This window comes from Lissotriton helveticus, chromosome 7 (genome assembly GCF_964261635.1).
Source record: "Lissotriton helveticus chromosome 7, aLisHel1.1, whole genome shotgun sequence".
NCBI classification, from domain to species: domain Eukaryota; kingdom Metazoa; phylum Chordata; class Amphibia; order Caudata; family Salamandridae; genus Lissotriton; species Lissotriton helveticus.
Window position 1 is genome coordinate 73022429 of NC_136068.1, and position 9137 is coordinate 73031565.

The window sequence follows — 9137 nt, forward strand, 5'->3', positions numbered from 1 at the left end:
CAGAACTACAGACATGGTACAATCAGGGAATATCGAGACCCCATTTTTTCGTTCATTATCCTCTTTGGTGGTGGGACTGAAGCCTCAGCGTCCCCCTCACATCGGATGCTGCTGGCCCAGCGGGTCACTTTACTCAACATCAGTATAGATGCTGGTGGGGACCTGCAAAGGAGGGGGGCCGGTCTAATGCTAGACAGGGCTGGGGTTTCTGTCACACCAGTCAACAAACAAACTTTATGCAACTTGTTAAGCGTGTCACTGCCCAAATCCTACATGGATGCCGCCCTGCGTTCTGGAATGTGACATCCTTCTAAATGTGTGTGGTAGATGGGCTGGCATACACCGAAAGGGAAGCAGGGAATACGGAAATGATAAAAAGAAAATTTAGTAAAACAGAGAGAGGAACAAATAGGAAAAGTCAGGCGGAGTGAAAGGTAAGTAAGTACAAAAAACAACTGGGAGTTTTTTTAGGTATTCCAGAATTTCTAGGCGCACAGCCAGAGTACCCGTAAGGTAAAGGTGAGAAGATTGAATAGTCAGTATAGGCAATAGGGCGAACGGTAAATCCTCACAACCGCTCAGGGATGGACCAAGATTGATCCATACGAAACACAAGAAAACAACAATGCCCCTGCGCTATATGATATTGACAATTGATTGTTTAGTGTAAAGAATGTCAATTCAATAAGTGGAAAACACAATAGAACAACACCCCATTCTGTTGGACACTTGAAACATGGGCGAACAGTCTTTGACAAAATAAAGTTGTAGAAAAATCCGTTGTTGGTGTGATAGTTCTGTTTATTGTTCCTATATGTAGGACAACACGTATTTCATCGCAGGGAAACAGACTGCGAATCTTCAGGGCTGAATAGAAACATAGAAAATACATTTGCGATCATGTTTATAATGCAAGTGTATAAATAGGTGACTTGGTAGTGTCACCCATTGTGAGAAAAAAGCATGCCATTTTGTGACTCCGTGGCAATGTGCATAAAGAACATTACTTTAGTGAAATGAGTGAATTTCAATGATATCTAGTCTTCTCAGTATGAACTGTAGACAAAGGAAAAAGAAACTTGGCCGCGGAAAATTATGGTGATGAAGTGAAAAAACGTGAGGTGTGTGCAAAAGAAGAGTTCGAAATCCCAAGTGACTGATACAGTGTATTTATATAATACTGAAAACTCCTATGAAAGTCTATACAGGAAAACTTTGTACAGTCTGTATTTGAATCTAATAAGCGTCTATATTCATTCAAATTCAATTAGTTAGTTTTCTGGGCTGTATGAGTGGTAGATAACTGAGCTACACTGTTCTTTACTTGTATATTTATTTTAATACCGAAATGTTCCCTGTAGTCATTGCAGCTCTATGTCGACTCAAAGAGAAAAGGCTGGATTAATTAATCTCAGGAGTTTCCGATATGGTGCAGAGTACTGATCTGCAGCACGGCTAATATATATGTCTACATTTCATTAGTATTAAGATTGGGAATAGATAAAAAGAAAAATACGAAGGAGGTGAACCAATTATTATTCATTTTAACAAGAGATGTCCATGTTTGTAATCTCTCTATAATGAAGACAGCATATGTTAAGGCAAAAAATACTCTGAAGACAAAGAAGTATATCGCAAAAAAAAGGGGACGAAAGACTCACCCTAATGGGTGAGGGACTAAGTCCTACAGTCCCACGAAGTGATATGACCCCTAACTGGTTAACCCAACGCAGTAATGGGTTTTTCAAATGTGGCTTATGCACCATGTGCAAATGGGCTAAGCATAAAACTAAACACTTCAACGGACCAAACAAAGAGATTTATGACATAAGAGTGAACATCAACTGTGTCACGAAATATGTGGTATACATTATAGAATGCCGTTGCGGCAAACTATACGTCGGAAGCACCATCAGAGCACTGAAGGAAAGAATATCAGAGCACATGAGGGCTATTCAAAAACAAGATCCGAAATATCCTGTGGCTCTCCATGTGGCTACATGTCAGGCTAACACAGAAGATTTCTCAGTATCTTTTTTTGGAATTGAAACCGTGCCTATACATGTAAGAGGTGGCAACAGAGAGTTGGCACTCAGACGCAAAGAAGCGACTTGGATCATGCGTCTTCAAAGTATCGAACACGGATTAAATTATGACCCTGAGATGCAATTTTTTCTAGGAAACTAGGAACCCTCTGAATCCATGTGAGCTTGATCCTTTTCCCGATGTTCGCTTTTTGGCCCAATTTTTGCAGTTTTGCATTTATGCCCAGTATAATTTGTTCAACCTGGATTATACAAGACTTTTCAATTTTGCTAAAACGTATGAAATTATTGCAATGTTTCTTCCTATACTACGTCTTGATTTGTGTATTTATACATTGTGTATTCATTGGTGTTTATAACTAAACAGTATAATTGTGATGAATGCGAATAATTACCCTGATATACTATAACATAGGCAGCATAAGACTCAAATCCTAAGAGTAGGAATCATACATTTCAGTCACATATCCGAGACCCCAGATTTTGGTTTAATCCGGGTGTCCGTTATTTAAAGGATAGCAATACACATGTATGTGTTATTCACAAACACACATAGCACTAACGAGTTCTATCTGGCACATACTCGACCAGATTTATGAACTCTACCGAAATTAGTGCCGCACAACGCTATTCGAATAGCCCACTAACTATCTAAATATTTTCCCCACTGGGATATTGCTTTGAGCAACTTTTTATCAGTACAGTACGTATCATCAAATGAAAGTTCACCTACACTCGTACACGAGTGTTTTCCAGCAGTATTTCTTCTTTATAGGGCCAATAGACTAATAGAATACAAACACAGGTTACAGTCTAGTCGTTGCTCTTCCAGGAAGTGATTCGCCGGTACATATTCAGGCCTCACTTCCTGTCACATGACCGTCCTAGGAGAACAGCGCCGGGAAATTCAAGAGGGAGAATACTAACGAAGAGGTAAGCGAGCTTTCCCTTCCGCGTTCCTTTCCGACCAAACACCAGATGCTGTTCGCAGGCATTATACTAGAGTATTTCCAATACTCCGTTTCGTTTGTCTCCCCATTAATTATTGATACAGGTGTACCCGCCTTGTTTTCGTTAAAACAACGTCACTAATTGGAAGTAACCTATATATCGTCTCCTCCCGGTTAACACAATTTTGCGAAACCATTGAGGTATGTCTCTTTAGTGTTGTGCGTTTTCTTTTTCCATGTGTAGACTATCGTACCAATAGTATAACATTTCACCGAATTGTAAACAAAATACCTGATTACATTCTTTATAGACTCATCAGGTCTCTTGGAGTTTGATGTCACGTATATTTTGAAACTCCAAACACAGGATTCCTTATCACGCGTCAGACCGAGGTGGTTATGTCCCTCCCCCATTAGGGTGAGTCTTTCGTCCCCTTTTTTTTTTCTTTGTCTTCAGAGTATTTTTTGCCTTAACATATGCTGTCTTCATTATAGAGAGATTACAAACATGGACATCTCTTGTTAAAATGAATAATAATTGGTTCACCTCCTTCGTATTTTTCTTTTTATCTATTCCCAATCTTAATACTAATGAAATGTAGACATATATATTAGCTGTGCTGCAGATCAGTACTCTGCACCATATCGGAAACTCCTGAGATTAATTAATCCAGCCTTTTCTCTTTGAGTCGACATAGAGCTGCAATGACTACAGGGAACATTTCGGTATTAAAATAAATATACAAGTAAAGAACAGTGTAGCTCAGTTATCTACCACTCATACAGCCCAGAAAACTAACTAATTGAATTTGAATGAATATAGACACTTATTAGATTCAAATACAGACTGTACAAAGTTTTCCTGTATAGACTTTCATAGGAGTTTTCAGTATTATATAAATACACTGTATCAGTCACTTGGGATTTCGAACTCTTCTTTTGCACACACCTCACGTTTTTTCACTTCATCACCATAATTTTCCGCGGCCAAGTTTCTTTTTCTTTTTCCTTTGTCTACAGTTCATACTGAGAAGACTAGATATCATTGAAATTCACTCATTTCACTAAAGTAATGTTCTTTATGCACATTGCCACGGAGTCACAAAATGGCATGCTTTTTTCTCACAATGGGTGACACTACCAAGTCACCTATTTATACACTTGCATTATAAACATGATCGCAAATGTATTTTCTATGTTTCTATTCAGCCCTGAAGATTCGCAGTCTGTTTCCCTGCGATGAAACACGTGTTGGCCTACATATAGGAACAATAACCACCAACAACGGATTTTTCTACAACTTTATTTTGTCAAAGACTGTTCGCCCATGTTTCAAGTGTCCAACAGAATGGGGTGTTGTTCTATTGTGTTTTCCACTTATTGAATTGACATTCTTTACACTAAACAATCAATTGTCAATATCATATAGCGCAGGGGCATTGTTGTTTTCTTGAAAGGTAAGTAAGGAACAGTAACGCTGCGGGGTCAAAACATGGGGACAAAGAAAGAGGAAAGGATAATTGGAGAAGAGAGGAGGGCGACAGGAAGAAATAAAAGGTGCAAGTACCTAAGGCAGAAAGGGTGAAAGGTAGGATAGGAGGGTGAAAGAATGAACAGATAGAAGGGTGAAAGGATGGAAAGATGGTTAAATGGATATATTGATTGAAAGTGCGGATGAATGGATTAACAGATGGCGGGTGATGGGGTGATTCATAGCTAGCTGGGTGGATGGAGAGAGATGAACGAAAGGTTGAAGGGAACTCCCGTAAGTAGAGTTGGGTTTCCTTGTTTCACATGCTCGGTGTGATTAGAGTATTTACAATTTCTGGCTATGGCCTTGATTTCCAGGTTCACCCCTTTTTCTGTACCAACTTAATTGTCGAACTTGGGAAAATATAGTATCGGCGTCAATGGAAAATACATTTTTCCGGCAGAGGGCGCTCTTGTGCTGACACCGGCTCATTCCACGGCACATAGCAGCGTCCGTGTCATTTCTCCAGCAGAGGCTGTTTCACTGCCTGCAGTCCACTCGACCGGAGCACCGTTTTATTTCTTTTAAAATGGAGGATTTTCTCTACAGAAAAAGTGCAGACATCACAAGCAGCGAGGGGTGAGGCGTTCTCTGGAGCCAGATTTCTGTTTGCACTGCCACCAGCCCAAAGCAGAGCGCCAAGAAGCACCTGGCTGCCTGTGCCTAGTTGGGAAACTGCCAAACCCCTTCTGCTCAGCCTTTAATTGTTCTTAGCAGTAAAGGAGGCTGGGCATGCTTGTAGGGGTGCAGTGCAGTCGAGGGTTGCATGTCTAGATGCTTGAATACTTGGGCCAACAGAGGGACTCCAGATGATGTGTGTCAAAAGGAACTGTGTTAAACTCTTCTCAAGTGAGCCAATTTAAGCACTGCAGGACAGTGGTTCTTAACCTTTTGACTTAAGTGAACCTCACAAAATCAACTTCGCTGATTATGACTTCTAAACAATCGATAAAGATATGGAAACAACATTCATCCAACAAATGCTGAAATATTTTATTTAATTTAAAACCAAATATAGAAAAAAAATGAACTATCATTGAAATGGGAAAGTTGAAGCTTTTTTAAATTCCAGTAATCTTAAAAACGAACACAATGCTTGTCTTGGAGCCTGCATTCTATCTGGTAGATGAGAGCAAATTAAATTATGATGTCCGAAATCAGGAAAAGCAACAAAATGCAGATGTACCCTTAGTTCTACATTATGGGAATCGTATTTGATGTCCGAAAAAAGGGTATTTTTTGCCGGGTGCCCATCTGCCTTTTGTTAAACTTTTCCAAAGTTACACAATGGTTTGAGAAATTTAGGGGCATATTACCAACAAGTAGCGATATTTATTGCTAAATAGGCTTAGCGACGATTTTTCTATCGCCGCGCATCGCCGGAATTTATCGCTGAGATAACGTGCTATTAGCAACGTTTATCTCCAAAGCGATAAATTTTCCGGCAATAGCTGCAAAATGCGTGAATTTTGCTGAGAATACAACGATATTCATGCATTTGCGACGAAATGCTTTAAGCCATGTTATCCACCTCCCATTGGATAACATGGCTAAGAACTGGTCTGGGCAGGTGTTAGTATTTGGAGATATTCGCGCTTAGCGCGAATATTTCCATCACTACGCCTGCCTTGCTAATAGGCGATAGCGATGTTAGCGACTGTTTTTAGTCGCTAACAGTTTGGGGACGCCCACTTCGCATGTCATTAGCGATAAATATCGCTAACATGCAAAGCAGGCCCTAAACTGCTCGCTATCACCTAAAAGCTGTCGCTAACTGCTGTTAGCGACAGCTCGCTAATACGGCGATAGAATTATCGCCGCTTAGCGGCCGACAACGTCCGCTAAAGCAGCGAAAATTCCCTATCGCCCTGCTTGATAATATGCCCCTCTCTTCCTTGGGAGACCTGGCAGAGTATCTGCAGTGTTCTTGCCAAAGGCTATTTTCTTTGTTTTTTTCCTGATTCTTATGACAAGTTCTTCACTGCTTCTGACGTCACCACTAGCCCTGAGCCCTTGCTCCTGGTAAGACTATCCTGGCATGAAATGCTTTTAGTCTCCACTTCTCACAATATCCTAGTCTGATGCCCTGTCCTAAACCCATGGCCACTGGAATTATGTGATTCTGCGGCAATTTCCTGCATACTTATGGATTTGCTGCATTTGCCACTTAATCCACCATCTGCTGCATAATATGCAGATTTTAACAACAAAAATTGGGTTTCTTGCTTAAACAGCTCAAAAGTTACAAAAACGTTGGCAACTTGGGATCCTGGGCACTTGAGCACACTTGGAAACGCCTCAAAACAATCCTGCTTGCAAGGCAAGCACTCCTGCAACATAACGCAAGGGTGCTTGCATTGGCACAAGGCAGCCAAAAATGCTCCAGCACTAGGAAAGGACAGGAATGCACCATATAATTGTAAATACGGCGCATATCTGCACTTTCACGCAGCACGGCATGGTGGCTTGCTGCCTTGCGTGAATTTCTTTGATAAAATGGCCATTCATTCCAGGTTTGAGGGGACGGTTTGAGGATCCCTCCTCCCTTCAGATAGAGAGTGAAAAGGGTACACATTTTGTCAGCAGCGGCCCGTCTGTACAGGCTGACGGGCTATGCCCCATCTTTTTTCCAGGCAAGAAAAGTGTCTGTCTGGCAGACAGCCTTCTGGTTCAGGTCAGGCAGCCAGGAGCTCGCCGTGCAGTAAATGGCCAGGCGCCTGGCTGCCTGAGCTGAAGATTTCTCATCCCTGTGGGTTTGACCTCCTCAGCCTGTTAAAAGTGCCTCTAGGCCCTCCCCCTTGAGACGAAGGGGAGCTTCACCCATTGCCCTGGACCTGGGCACTTCAGTTCTGGTCTGGTGGCTCAGTGGACTAATGAGTCTACTGCAGGGGTCTGTGTTCGGCCTCATGGTCACAGGTTCAAATCCCAGCAGGTCCACTCAGCCTTTCATCCATCTGAGGTTGATAAAAAATGTGTACCATTGAGTTGGGTAACAACAAACATCTGTTATTCAGCGCCAAGATACCTGTAGTGGTGAACGTGTGGTTTCAAATACACGTTATGCGTGTTGTTTTAAGCCCTGAAGTACCCAAGGCCCAGAGTCAATCAGTGACACTTTGTCACAGAGTTAGGGTGAAGTCAGCAGTCTCAGTGACCCCATCCCATTCTGTGACAAGTGAGGGACTGCTGCCTTCCCTCATTTGCTGACCTCAAGGTAGCAGTCCGAGCCCTCCTAAGACCTCCGAGGCTTCCCTTTTGGAGTGCTGCTGTTGAGGTACGTTTCGCGTGTTTTTTTTTTCCTTTGGTGCATGCGTGTAAATATGATTGTATGTGTTAGTGAGTGTTGTGAATTGGTGCGCGTGACTGAATAGGCTTATGTGGGTGTCATTGAGGTGTAAGTGCTCTCCTGCCCCCTTCCCTGGTAAAATTACCAGCAGCCACTGAATTTTGTCTACTGTAGTGCAGGGCTGTAGAGACCAAGCAACACTTTAGCTGTACTTACCACCCTGAATTACTAAGAAAGGTGGAACATTTCAATTCCACTTTGCACAAACAAATTAGCAAAGATTTGTGCTGCGACGGGTCTCAAATGGACCGTAGTGCCAAGGGGAGGACATCCGGTTATCACGGCTATCCCTAGGCTAGCTAAGCTACGTGCATATGAAATAGCAGTAGGATGACGCGTGCTGCTTCCGTCAAATACCCCTATGTCCCCAGTATCCCTTGGGTATTGTGAACCACTTATTCCTGCCACTTCCACTCTCAGGGCCTAGCTACCTTACCGGTCACTCGGACCGAAGCCTACCGCGATCTGCAACCCTGAGATTGGGTACACCTACCTATTGGGTAATCTATACTACTATAATAAAGGAAGAACTTTCAGCCTTTGAGGCGGGTAAACTCGGGAACCACAGCGCCAATCCACACACCCAATACACCGTTGGAATCATCAGGGTGTGTAGATGGTTAGAGGCTATATAAATAAATAAAAAAAAAGTTATTTAAAAAATTTACAGTAAAAAAAAAAAGTAGTCCCTCCGAAGTAGCGGCGGCCGCGACGCGAGTGCTCACGTCAGGAGCGCGGGGAGGAGCGGCGTCCAGGAGCGCGACGAGGAGCGGCGGACATGGCGCGGGGGAGGAGCGGTGACGTGAGGAGCAGCGGACAGGCCAGCGGCGGGGCGAGCACCGGACAGGCTGGAGGAGCGGCGGCTGAGGTAAGGGAGCGGCGGACATGGTGCAGGGGAGGAGCGGTGATGTGAGGAGCAGCGGACAGGCCAGCGGTGGTGCGGGCAGTGGACAGGCTGGAAGAGTGGCAGCTGAGGTAAGGGGACCCATGGCGGGGGTCGGGGTAGGCGGGGGTCGGGGGAGGCGGGGGACGGGCCGGGCGGGGGCTGGGCTGCTGGACAATGTCGGGCGGGCAGGGGTCTGGGAAGCCTGTTGCTCCCGGACAACGTCGGGACAGGCTGCTAGTATAATATATTATAATAATATAATAATATAACATGCCTGACCATGTGGCGTGGTCCTTTCCAAGCCCTGCTCGCCAAAGACATTGCTGAAGGTGCCAGAGAATACCAGCCAGATGTTGCAGGAGAATTACTGAACCCAAAA